Source organism: Eurosta solidaginis, chromosome 4 (assembly GCF_040869045.1).
Source record: "Eurosta solidaginis isolate ZX-2024a chromosome 4, ASM4086904v1, whole genome shotgun sequence".
Lineage (NCBI taxonomy): Eukaryota > Metazoa > Arthropoda > Insecta > Diptera > Tephritidae > Eurosta > Eurosta solidaginis.
The window spans coordinates 109,765,436-109,779,915 of NC_090322.1; the positions used below are offsets into that span (position 1 = coordinate 109,765,436).

Here is a 14,480-nt window from a genome sequence, read left to right on the forward strand (position 1 = left end):
GTAGGATTACGAAAGTGTTTTTTTATTTATATACATGTGTATGCAATATGGCTGGCCGAAGTTTCTTTGGCTTGAAGGAGATTTTCATTCATTCATTCATTTATTAATCATTTTCTTAATGCACATATTTTAAATTTCCATATTGTATTCAACACATTAGCTTAAGAAAGGTAGATGGCAATTATTATTTTAAGAATTAAAATAGTACTAATGCCATTTTCAATAATGATATACTGTTTTTGTGTGGGGTGTCCATTATATATTTTCATAAAACCTTAAAGTTATTAACACACTAAAAAATTTATTAAAAAAGAACTTCAGACAAAATTATTTTTATAATATTTTTAATATTTTTTATTTTTTATAATATCCCCTCAGCAGCGATTCCAGTTCATAATGATTATGTCCAAGCAGATACAGTTTAACTGTTTTTTGAAAGAAGTTAGATTTTACTCAAGGCTGACATGAAAACGATAACATATTATCACTAAAATATCACTCAGTCGATTTCTCGATTCATTCCCCACATTTTTAATGTAATCTAATATTTGAAAAAGAGATATTATGCTCTGCAGCAACATGGAAAACTGTGGAAAATTGAACGTCTACCATGACACAAAAAATAAAGGTACCCTGCAAAAATCGTTGGATCATGTGGTCCACTGGAGTCCTTACCATTATACTCCACTGTAATGCAGCAAGGGACCAACTCATGTTTCTACACGAACATATTGTAAGCCGATCATTGCTCGTTTTTAACGATTGTAATCACTATACGATTTTTAATGGGCTGTGGGTACTCAATGGATTACTCTGATGTAATGCGGAGCTGGAGTATATGGTCCAGTCCTAGGACATCGCAATGTTAATTGGACCATATTTTTTTTATGAATTGTTGTTGATTTTGGAGCACTCGCTTGGTCCATAGCGAATACCACATACATGCATGCATGGAGTACTCGCGATTTTTGCAGGGCATTAGCCTTTGTTATACTTCACCTACGATCCGCATTGTACTTGATTTTTTCCAAAATGCAAATAAACGGATTTCCTCGCAAATAAAATAAAGTTTACAAGCATAAATGGCATCCAAAAGTGCAATTTAGAACTTACGGAAAAAATTTAAGTTCAACAGACTTCTAGTTTCTTCACTTTTTATTAGCATTAACGATTTATTTTTCAAGTTGTATTTTTTTAAATTTATTTAATTTTTAAAAGGCCGTTTTCTAAAGTTAACTTTATTGATAGAAACATTTTCGTGAACTGTTGAAGATATGACAACAAATATTAGCGAAATTCAGAATTTATCAAATAAATATACAAATATTAACATACTTAGCTGCAATTTGTTAAATACTTACCCTTTTTAATTATGTACATACATACATATACCTATACATTTCATATATCCTAGTTACCATTATTTTAATACTTACCCATCTTTCAAATTCTTACTCCTTAAATATCTACTTGCATTGTATAAAAATCCTTATATGCACACTGTAATAATTAAATTAACTTACCGTTTCCCTAACTTTACATATTCAAGAAAATACGTAAACATATAAATCCTCTCTTTATGTTAAGAAGACCGCTATGCGCCACTTAAATAAATCGTTAAAATATTAAAACAAAAAATCCTCCAAACTTATATCTAATATCTAATTCTAATATCTAATCTAATCTAATCTAATATCTAATCTAATATATATTATAAATGGGAAAGTTTGGATGTTAAGATGTTTGGATGTTTGGATGTTTGGATGTTTGGATGTTTGTCCAGACGTTTGTCTTTGTGACTCAATAACGCAAGAACAGCTGGACCGATTTGGATGAAATTTTGCACACATATAGCCAATAGTCTAGAAGGATCTACTAGCTATATATTTTTCAAAAGGGGCGTGGTCCCCGCCCCCTAGGAACAGTTATAATTTAATTATTATATTTTTTTGTCTTTGCGTCTGAATCACGCCAGAATGGCTACACGGATTTTGATGAAATTTGGGACACAGACAGTAGTCTACTAGCGAAATTTTTTTCGAACATGGAAAGAGGGGTGGGGGTCCCACGACCCTTCGAGAAATTATTTTTCATAATTTTTACACATTATAACTTTACGTATACTGGCCTTCACCAATATCACAGACTCAAGGGGTCAAATAAGTCGAGGGCTTACAAAGTAAGCAGTGACACCCTCCGCCCGCCCCCCTTTATCACCCCTCTGGTGTAAAATCCATAAATTGTTATAACTCAATCTAAATTTTCTCCTAAATCAATAGTTTTTGGTATCTGGTACATACAGAACGAGATCTAGACAATTTTGGAGGAACGATCAGTGGTCCTCTCCTCTACTCCCGCCATCCGCCCTCCATCAACTGTTTTTATTAGCACGCTTTTATTAGCTTTACCTGTATGTTTCTATCTAACTTTTTATTCGCTCCAATGCGCCTGCTGCCTTATTAACATGGTTTTATAATTAGCTTCACCTTATTTGTAATCCCATAAGGGTCATATCGAGACCCTTCCGGGATCATTTCTGGATGGTTTTCGGGATCGGTCCGGGATTACGCCGGGGTAATTGGGGTCATTTGGGGACTTTTTCGGGATCATTTTGGGGCTCATCCGGCATCATTTCTGGATGGTTTTCGGGATCCGTCCGGGATCCCGTCGGGGTCATTTCGGGACTTTTTCGCGACTAATACGGGATCATTTGGGAACCCTTTCGGCATCATTTCTGGATGGTTTTCGGGATCCGTCCGGGATCCCGTCGGGGTCATTTCGGGACTTTTTCGCGACTAATACGGGATCATTTGGGAACCCTTTCGGCATCATTTCTGGATGGTTTTCGGGATCCGTCCGGGATCCCATTAGGGTAATTTCGGGACTATTAGGGGATCATTTGGGAACCTTTCCGGCATCATTTCTGGATAATTTTCGGGATCCGTCCGGGATGCCGACGAGGTCATTTCGGGACTATTTCGGGATCATTTGGGATACCTACCGGCATCATTTCTAGATGGTTTTTGGGATTCGTCCGGGATCCCGTCGTGGTCCTTTCGGGACTTTTTTTCGACTAATACGGGATCATTTGCGGACCCTTTCGGCATCATTTCTGGATAGTTGTCGGGATCCTTTCGGGATCCCGTCAGGGTCATTTTGGGACTTTTTTGGGGCTAATACGGGATCATTCGGGGATCCTCTAGGGGTCGTTTCGTGACTTTTTCTGTTTTATTTCGGGATCATTTGGGGACCCTTCCGGCATAATTTCTTGATGGTTTGCCGGATCCATCAGGGTCATTTCGGGACCATTTTGGGATCATTTGGGGACCCTTCCGAGATCATTTCTGGAGCCATTTCGGGATTTTTTGTTACTTTTCCGGGATAGTTTTTGCACCCCTCCGGGATCATTTCTGGATCTGTGCGGGATCCCATCTGGGTCAATTCCGGACTATTTCGGGATCATTTTGGAATCCTTCCGGAATCATTTCTGTATGGTTTTCGCGATCCATCGTGGATCCCCTCGGAGCCATTTCGGAACTTTTTCTGGAGTTAGTCGGGATAATTTAGGGACCCTTCCTGGATATTTTCTGGATGGTTTCTGAGATCCGTCCGGGAGCCCGTCAGGGTAATTTCGGAACTTTTTCGGGACTATTTCGGGATCAATTTGGTACCCTTTAGGCATCATTTCTGTGTGGTTATCTGGATAAGTCTAGAATCGTGTCGTTGTCATTTCGGGTTTTTTTGGGACTACTTCGGGAACTTTTGGAAACACTTCCGGGGCGTTTCTGGATGGTTTTCGGGATCCGTTCGCGATAGCGTCGGGGTCATTTCGTGGCTTTTTCTGGATAATTTCGTTATCATTTTGGGATCCTATCAGGTTATCAGCTCATAAAGTTCTTTTTTTTACTCAATTACAAAAATAAAATGCATTAGACAGAAAAAAAATTTTAAACAGATAACTTTATAAGCAGGCTAACGTGAATAGCCCACATATTTCATTTTCTCCTTGCGGACGGGGCCGCGGGTAAAGGCTAGTATATTATAAATGGGAAAGTTTGGATGTTAAGATGTTTGGATGTTTGTCCAGACGTTTGTCTTTGTGACTCAATAACGCAAGAACGGCTGGACCGATTTGTATAAAATTTTGCACACATATAGCCAATAGTCTAGAAGGATCTACTAGCTATATATTTTTCAAAAGGGGCGTGGTCCCCGCCCCCTAGGAACAGTTATAATTTAATTATTATATTTTTTCGTCTTTGCGACCTAATCACGCCAGAATGGCTACACGGATTTTGATGAAATTTGGGACACAGACAGTAGTCTACTAGCGAAATTTTTTTCGAACATGGAAAGAGGGGTGGGGGTCCCACGACCCCTTCGAGAAATTATTTTTCATAATTTTTACACATTATAACTTTACGTATACTGGCCTTCACCAATATCACAGACTCAAGGGGTCAAATAAGTCGAGCGCTTACAAAGTAAGCAGTGACACCCTCCGCCCGGCCCCCTTTATCTCCTCCTCTGGTGTAAAATCCATAAATTGTTATAACTCAATCTAAATTTTCTTCTAAATCAATAGTTTTTGGTATCTGGTACATACAGAACGAGATCTAGACAATTTTGGAGGAACGATCAGTGGTCCTCTCCTCTACTCCCTCCATCCGCCCTCCATCAATTGTTTTTATTAGCACGCTTTTATTAGCTTTACCTGTATGTTTCTATCTAACTTTTTATTCGCTCCAATGCGCCTGCTGCCTTATTAACATGGTTTTATAATTAGCTTCACCTTATTTGTAATCCCGTAAGGGTCATATCGAGACCCTTCCGGGATCATTTCTGGATGGTTTTCGGGATCGGTCCGGGATTACGCCGGGGTAATTTCGGGACTATTTCGGGATCATTTTGGGACCCTTCCGGGATCATTTCTGTATAGTTTACGGGATCCGTCCGGGATCCCGTCGGGGTTATTTTGGAACATTTTCGGGACTATTCCGGAATCATTTCGGGACTATTTCGCGATCATTTGGGGACCCTTCCGGCATCATTTCTGGATGGTTTTCGGGATCCGTGCGGGATCTCGTCGGGGTCATATGGGGACTTTTTCGGGATCATTTAGGGGCTCTTCCGGCATCATTTCTGGATGATTTTCGGGATCCGTCCGGGATATCATCTGGGTCATTTGGGGACTTTTTCGGGATCATTTGGGGGCTCTTCCGGCATCATTTCTGGATGGTTTTCGGGATCCGTCCGGGATCTCGTCGGGGTCATTTGGGGACTTTTTCGGGATCAATTTGGGGCTCATCCGGCATCATTTATGGATGGTTTTCGGGATCCGTCCGGGATCCCGTCGGGGTCATTTCGGGACTTTTTCGCGACTAATACGGGATCATTTGGGAACCCTTTCGGCATCATTTCTGGATGGTTTTCGGGATCCGTCCGGGATCCCGTCGGGGTCATTTCGGGACTTTTTCGCGACTAATACGGGATCATTTGGGAACCCTTTCGGCATCATTTCTGGATGGTTTTCGGGATCCGTCCGGGATATCGTCGGGGTCATTTGGGGAATTTTTCGGGATCATTTGGGGGCTCTTCCGGCATCATTTCTGGATGGTTTTCGGGATCCGTCCGGGATCCCATCAGGGTAATTTCGGGACTATTAGGGGATCATTTGTGGACCTTCCCGGCATCATTTCTGGATAATTTTCGGTATCCGTCCGGGATGCCGACGAGGTAATTTCGGGATTATTTCGGGATCATTTGGGATACCTACCGGCATCATTTCTGGATGGTTTTTGGGATTCGTCCGGGATCCCGTCGGGGTCATTTCGGGACTTTTTCTCGACTAATACGGGATCATTTGCGGACCCTTTCGGCATAATTTCTGGATAGTTGTCGGGATCCGTTCGGGATCCCGTCACGGTCATTTCGGAACTATTAGGGGATCATTTGAGGACCTTTCCGGCATCATTTCTGGATAGTTTTTGGAATCCTTTCGGGATCCCGTCAGGGTCATTAAGGGCTTTTTCGGGATCATTTAAGGATGGCTTTCAGGATTCGTCCGGGAACCCGTCAGGGTAATTTCTGGACTTTTCCGAGACTATTTTGGGACCTTCCCAAGATCATTTCTGGATGGATTTCGGGATTTGTCCGGGATGCCCTCAGGGTCATTTTGAGACTATTAGGTGAGCATTTGAGGACCGTTCCGGCATCACTTCTGGATGGTTTTCGGTATCCGTTCAGATTCCCGTCGGAATAATTGCGGGACTTTTTCGGGATCATTGGGGTCCCTTCCGACATCATTTCTGGATGGTTTTTGGGATTCGTCCGGCATCCCGTCGGGGTCATTTCGGGACTTTTTCTCGACTAATACGGGATCATTTGCGGGCCCTTTCGGTATCATTTCTGGATAGTTGTCGAGATCCGTTCGGGATCCCGTCAGGGTCTTTTCGGAACTATTGGGAGATCATTTGAGGACCTTTCCGGCATCATTTCTGGTTAGTTTTCGGGATCCTTTCCGGGTCCCATCAGGGTCATTTCGGGACTTTTTCGGCATCATTTAAGATTGGTTTTCAGGATTCGTCCGGGATCCGTCAGGGTAATTTCTGGACTTTTCCCAGACTATTTCGGGATAATTTTGGGACCCTCCCAAGATCATTTCTGGATGGATTTCGGGATCTGTCCGGGATGCCGTCAGGGTCATTTTGGGACTATTAGGTGATCATTTGAGGACCTTTTCGGCATCACTTCTGGATGGTTTTCGGTATCCGCTCTGGATCCCGTCGGAATTATTGCGGGACTTTTTCGGGATCATTTGGTGTCCCTTCCGGCATCATTTCTGGATGGTTTTTGGGATTCGTCCGGCATCCCGTCGGGTTCATTTTGGGACTTTTTCTCGACTAATACGGGATCATTTGCGGGCCCTTTCGGCATCATTTCTAGATAGTTGTCGGGATCCGTTCGGGATCCCGTCAGGGTCTTTTCGAAACTATTAGGGGATCATTTGAGGACATTTCCGGCATCATTTCTGGATAGTTTTCGGGATCCTTTCGGGGTTCAGTCAGGGTCATTTCGGGACTTTTTCGGGATCATTTAGAGATGGCTTTCAGGATTTGTCCGGGAACCCGTCAGGGTAATTTCTGAACTTTTCCGAGACTATTTCGGGATAATTTTGGGACCTTCCCAAGATCATTTCTGGATGGATTTTTGGATCAGTCCGGGATGCCGTCAGGGTCATTTTGGTATTAGGTGATCATTTGAGGACCTTTCCGGCATCACTTCTGGATGGTTTTCGGTATCCGATCAGGATCCCCTCGGAATCATTGCGGGACTGTTTCGGGATCATTTGGGGTCCCTCCCAAAAATCATTTCTGGATGGATTTCGGGATCTGTCCGGGATCCCGTCAGGGTCATTTAGGGGTGCGTTCGAGATCCCGTCAGGGTCATTTCGGGACTTCTTCGGGACTATATCGGGATAATTTCTGGATGGTTTATGGGATCCGTCCATGACCCCTTAAGGGTCATTTCGAGACTATTAGGTGATCATTTGAGGACCTTTCCGGCATCACTTCTGGATGATTTTCGGTATCCGTTCGGGATCCCGTCGGAATCAATGCGGGACTTTTACGGAATCATTTGGGATTCCTTCCGGCATCATTTCTGGATGGTTTTCGGGATTTGTCCGGGATCCCGTCGGGGTTATTTCGGGACCTTTTCGGGGCTAAAACGGGATCATTTGGGGATCCTCTGGGGGTCGTTTCGTGACTTTTTCTGTATTATTTCGGGATCATTTTGGGACCCTTTCGGCATAATTTCTTGATGGTTTGCCGGATCCATCAGGGTCATTTCGGGACCATTTTGGGATCATTTGGGGACCCTTCCGAGATCATTTCTGGATCCGTCCGGGATGCCGTAGGAGCCATTTCGGGATTTTTTGTTACTTTTCCGGGATAGTTTTTGCACCCTTCCGGGATCATTTCTGGATCTGTGCGGGATCCCATCTGGTTCAATTCCGGACTATTTCGGGATCATTTTGGAATCCTTCCGGAATCATTTCTGTATGGTTTTCGCGATCCATCGTGGATCCCCTCGGAGCCATTTCGGAACTTTTTCTGGAGTTAGTCGGGATAATTTAGGGACCCTTCCTGGATATTTTCTGGATGGTTTTTGAGATCCGCCCGGGAGCCCGTCAGGGTCATTTCGGAACCTTTTCGGGATCATTTTGGAACACCTTCAGGGATCATTTGTGTGTGGTTCTCTACATACGTCTAGAATCGTGTCGCTCTCATTTCGGGTTTTTTTGGGACTATTCGGGGAACTTTTGGAGACCCTTTCGGGGCATTTCTGAATGGTTTTCGGGATCCGTCCGCGATAGCGTTGGGGTCATTTCGTAGCTTTTTCTGGATAATTTCGGGATCATTTGGGATCCTATCAGGTTATCAGCTCATTTAGTTCTTTTTTTTTACTCAATTACAAAAATAAAATGCATTAGACAGAAAAAAAAATTTTAAAAAGATAATAAGCAGGCTAACGCGAATAGCCCATATATTTAAAATTTTCCTTGCGGACGGGGCCGCGGGTAAAGGCTAGTAAATGTATATTTTAATATTTTGTAGCTGTCGTAGGGTGACAGATATTAAATTAAGTACACAACTATTACTTAATTCTTTGAATATCCTCATAAGTATACATATGTGCCATATGTGTGAATATATGAGATGAAAGCTGAGTACAAATATATTGTTACGAATATTAGCAAAACTAAGGGGTGCTGCCCCTAAACAGTGATATCATACACATCCATAGATCAATCATTATGTATCTACATAAACGAATCAATAGTTGCGTCTACACATATGTACGTATACGAGCAGCGGAGAAGCAATGCACAAACACATGCATAATATATCTTATCTGAATTGCTCACAAGAGAGGGTAATAATTTTTGCAAGTATTACTCAAATAAGAAGTTATAAACGTAGTTGTGGCTGGCGATTTTGTAGCTGAAACTAACTAGTAAGTTCTGGAATGGAAAAGCCTGGAAGTTTGCAATGAGAAATCAAAAGGTATAAAAGACGCGACAGTAGAGGCGAAGAGGAGTTTCATTTGAGCTATCAATGAGTTTGGTTATTAAACCAGCTAGTATCTATCTAATATATATTATAAATGGGAAAGTTTGGATGTTTAGATGTTTGGATGTTTGGATGTTTGGATGTTTGTCCAGACGTTTGTCTTTGTGACTCAATCACGCTAGAACGGCTGGACCGATTTGGATGAAATTTTGCACACATATAGCCAATAGTCTAGAAGGATCTACTAGCTATATATTTTTCAAAAGGGGCGTGGTCCCCGCCCCCTAGGAACAGTTATAATTTAATTATTATATTTTTTCGTCTTTGCGACTGAATCACGCCAGAATGGCTACACGGATTTTGATGAAATTTGTGACACAGACAATAGCCTACTAGCGAAATTTTTTCCGAACATGGAAAGAGGGGTGGGGTCCCACGACCCCTTCGAGCAATTACTTTTTAATAATTTTTACACATTATAACTTTACGTATACTGGTCTTCACCAATATCACAGACTCAAGGGGTCAAATAAGTCGAGGGCTTACAAAGTAAGCAATGACACCCTCTGCCACCCGCCCCCCCTCTATCACCCCCTCTGGTGTAAAATCTATAAATTGTTATAAATCAATATAAATTTTCTCCTAAATCAATAGTTTTTGGTATCTGGCACATAAAGATCGAGATCTAGACAATTTTGGAGGAACGATCAGTGGTCCTCTCCTTCTACTCCCGCCATCCGCCCTCCTTCAATTGTTTTTATTAGCACGCTTTTATTAGCTTTACCTGTATGTTTCAATGTAACTTTTCATTCGCTCCAATGCGCCTGCTGCCTTATTAACATGGCTTTATATTTTGCTTCACCTTATTTGTAATCCCGTAAGGGTCATATCGAGACCCTTCAGGGATCATTTCTGGTTGGTTTTCGGGATCGGTACGGGATCCCGCCGGGGTAATTTCCGAACTTTTTCGGGACTATTTCGCGATCATTTTGGGACCCTTCCGGGATCATTTCTGTATAGTTTTCGGGATCCGTCCGGGATCCCGTCGGGGTTATTTTGGGACATTTTCGGGACTATTCCGGAATCATTTCGGGACTATTTCGCGATCATTTGGGGACCCTTCCGGCATCATTTCTGGATGGTTTTCGGGATCCGTCCGGGATCCCGTCGGGGTACTTTCGGGATCATTTGCGTACCTTCGAGAGATAAATTCTTGATGGTTTCCGCGATCATTACAGGACTTTTTCGTGGTTATATTGGGTCCCTTTAGGCACCATTTCTGGATGGTCTTCGGGATTCGTCCGGCATCCCGTCGGGGTAATTTCGGGACTTTTTCGCGACTAATACGGGATCATTTGTGGTTCCTTTCGGCATAATTTCTGGATGGTTTTCGGGATCCGTCCGGGATCTCGTCGGGGTCATTTGGGTACTTTTTCGGGATCATTTGGGGGCTTTTCCGGCATCATTTCTGGATGGTTTTCGGGATCCGTCCGGGATCCCGTCGGGGTAATTTCGGGAATTTTTCGCGAATAATACTTGATCATTTCGGAACCCTTTCGGCATCATTTCTGGATGTTTTTCGGGATCCGTCCGGGATCTCGTCGGGGTCATTTGGAAACTTTTTCGGGATCATTTGGGGGCTCTTCCGGCATCATTTCTGGTTGGTTTTCGGGATCCGTCCGGGATCCCGTCGGGGTCATTTCGGGACTTTTTCGCGCCTAATACGGGATCATTTGGGAACCCTTTCGGCATCATTTCTGGATGGTTTTCGGGATCCGTCCGGAATCCCATCAAGGTAATTTCGGGACTATTAGGGGATCATTTGGGGACCTTTCCGGCATCATTTCTGGATACATTTCGGGGTCCCATCAGGGTCATTTCGGGACTTTTTCGGCAACATTTAAGATTGGTCTTCAGGATTCGTCCGGGATCCCGTCAGGGTAATTTCTATGTAGTTGTCGGGATCCGTTCGGTATCCCGTCAGGGTCTTTTCGGAACTATTAGGAGGTCATTTGAGGACCTTTCCGACATCATTTCTGGATAGTTTTCGGAATCCTTTCGGGGTCCCGTCAGGGTAATTTCGGCTCTTTTTCGGGATCATTTAAGGATGGCTTTCAGGATTCGTCCGGGAACCCGTCAGGGTAATTTCTGGACTTTTCCGACACTATTTCGGGATCATTTTGGGCCTTCCCAAGATCATTTCTGGATGGATTTCGGGATCAGTCCGGGATACCGTCAGGGTCATTTTGGGACTATTAGGTGATTATTTGAGGACCTTTCCGGCATCACTTCTGGATGGTCTTCGGTATCCGTTCAGGATCCCGTCGGAATCATTGCGGGACTTTTTCGGGATCATTTGGGGTCCCTCCCAAGATCATTTCTCAATGGATTTCGGGATCTGTCCGGGATCCCGTCAGGGTCGTTTAGGGATGAGTTCGAGATCCCGTCAAGGTCATTTCGGGACTTCTTCGGGACTATATCTGGATCATTTCTGGATGTTTTACGGGATCCGTCTAGGATCCCTTAAGGGTCATTTCGGGACTATTAGGTGATCATTTGAGGACCTTTCCGGCATCACTTCTGGATGGTTTTCGGTATCCGTTCAGGATCCCGTCGGAATCATTGCGGGACTTTTTCGGAATCATTTGGGATCCCTTCCGGCATCATTTCTGGATGGTTTTCAGGATTTGTCCGGGATCTCGTCGGGGTTATTTCGGGACCTTTTCCGGGCTAATACGGGATCATTTGGGGATCCTCTAGGGGTCGTTTCATGACTTTTTCTGTTTTATTTCGGGATAATTTGGGGACCCTTCCGGCATAATTTCTTGATGGTTTGCAGGATCCATCAGGGTCATTTCGGGACCATTTTGAGATCATTTGGGGATCCTTCCGAGATCATTTCTGGATCCGTTCGGGATGCCGTAGGAGCCATTTCGGGATTTTTTGTTACTTTTCCGTTACTACCGTCGTGGATCCCCTCGGAGCCATTTCGGAACTTTTTCTGGAGTATGTCGGGATAATTTAGGGACCTTTCCTGGATATTTTCTGGATGGTTTTTGATATCCGCCCGGGAGCCCGTCAGGGTCATTTCGGAACCTTTCGGAACACTCTTTTTTGGAACACCTTCAGGGATCATTTCTGTGTGGTTCTCTGGATACGTCTGGAATCGTGTCGTTGTCATTTCGGGTTTTTTTGGGACTATTCCGGGAAATTTTGGAGACCCTTTCGGGGCATTTCTGGATGGTTTTCGGGATCCGTCCGCGATAGCTTGGGGGTCATTTCGTAGCTTTTTCTGGATAATTTCGGGATCATTTGGGATCCTATCAGGTTATCAGCTCATTTAGTTCTTTTTTTTACTCAATTACAAAAATAAAATGCACTAGACAGAAAACAAAATTTTAAACAGATAACTCGATAAGCAGGCTAACGCAAATAGCCCATATATTTAAATGTCTCCTTGCGGACAGGGCCGCGGGTAAAGGCTAGTCTAATATATATTATAAATGGGAAAGTTTGGATGTTAAGATGTTTGGATGTTTGGATGTTTAGATGTTTGGATGTTTGGATGTTTGGATGTTTGTCCAGACGTTTGTCTTTGTGACTCAATAACGCAAGAACGGCTGGACCGATTTGGATGAAATTTTGCACACATATAGCCAATAGTCTAGAAGGATCTACTAGCTATATATTTTTCAAAAGGGGCGTGGTCCCCGCCCCCTAGGAACAGTTATAATTTAATTATTATATTTTTTCGTCTTTGCGACTGAATCACGCCAAAATGGCTAAACGGATTTTGATGAAATTTGGGACACAGACAGTAGTCTACTAGCGAAATTTTTTTCGAACATGGAAAGAGGGGTGGGGGTCCCACGACCCTTCGAGAAATTATTTTTCATAATTTTTACACATTATAACTTTACGTATACTGGCCTTCACCAATATCACAGACTCAAGGGGTCAAATAAGTCGAGGGCTTACAAAGTAAGCAGTGACACCCTCCGCCCGCCCCCCTTTATCTCCCCCTCTGGTGTAAAATCCATAAATTGTTATAACTCAATCTAAATTTTCTCCTAAATCAATAGTTTTTGGTATCTGGTACATACAGAACGAGATCTAGACAATTTTGGAGGAACGATCAGTGGTCCTCTCCTCTACTCCCGCCATCCGCCCTCCATCAATTGTTTTTATTAGCACGCTTTTATTAGCTTTACCTGTATGTTTCTATCTAACTTTTTATTCGCTCCAATGCGCCTGCTGCCTTATTAACATGGTTTTATAATTAACTTCACCTTATTTGTAATCCCGTAAGGGTCATATCGAGACCCTTCCGGGATCATTTCTGGATGGTTTTCGGGATCGGTCCGGGATTACGCCGGGGTAATTTCGGGACTTTTTCGGGACTATTTCGGGATCATTTTGGGACCCTTCCGGGATCATTTCTGTATAGTTTACGGGATCCGTCCGGGATCCCGTCGGGGTTATTTTGGAACATTTTCGGGACTATTCCGGAATCATTTCGGAACTATTTCGCGATCATTTGGGGACCCTTCCGGCATCATTTCTGGATGGTTTTCGGGATCCGTGCGGGATCTCGTCGGGGTCATATGGGGACTTTTTCGGGATCATTTGAGGGCTCTTCCGGCATCATTTCTGGATGGTTTTCGGGATCCGTCCGGGATATCGTCGAGGTCATTTGGGGACTTTTTCGGGATCATTTGGGGGCTCTTCCGGCATCATTTCTGGATGGTTTTCGGGATCCGTCCGAGATCTCGTCGGGGTCATTTGGGGACTTTTTCGGGATCATTTTGGGGCTCATCCGGCATCATTTCTGGATAATTTTCGGGATCCGTCCGGGATGCCGACGAGGTCATTTCGGGACTATTTCGGGATCATTTGGGATACCTACCGGCATCATTTCTGGATGGTTTTTGGGATTCGTCCGGGATCCCGTCGTGGTCCTTTCGGGACTTTTTTTCGACTAATACGGGATCATTTGGGGACCCTTTCGGCATCATTTCTGGATAGTTGTCGGGATCCCGTCACGGTCATTTCGGGACTATTAGGGGATCATTTGAGGACCTTTCCGGCATCATTTCTGTATTGTTTTCGGAATCCTTTCGGGATCCCGTCAGGGCCATTTTGGGACTTTTTTGGGGCTAATACGGGATCATTTGGGGATCCTCTAGGGGTCGTTTCGTGACTTTTTCTGTTTTATTTCGGGATCATTTGGGAACCCTTCCGGCATAATTTCTTGATGGTTTGCCGGATCCATCAAGGTCATTTCGGGACCATTTTGGGATCATTTGGGGACCCTTCCGAGATCATTTCTGGATCCGTCCGGGATGCCGTAGGAGCCATTTCGGGATTTTTTGTTACTTTTCCGGGATAGTTTTTGGACCCTTCCGG

The 14,480-nt window shown here is 43.6% G+C and overlaps 1 protein-coding gene across 9 annotated transcripts in view; it reads left to right on the forward strand.

Annotated features, from left to right (window-relative positions):
• Positions 1 to 14,480, forward strand: part of Sik2 (Salt-inducible kinase 2) — a 964,644-nt gene that overhangs the window by 295,220 nt on the left and 654,944 nt on the right. The gene's annotated exons all lie outside the window — the stretch shown is intronic.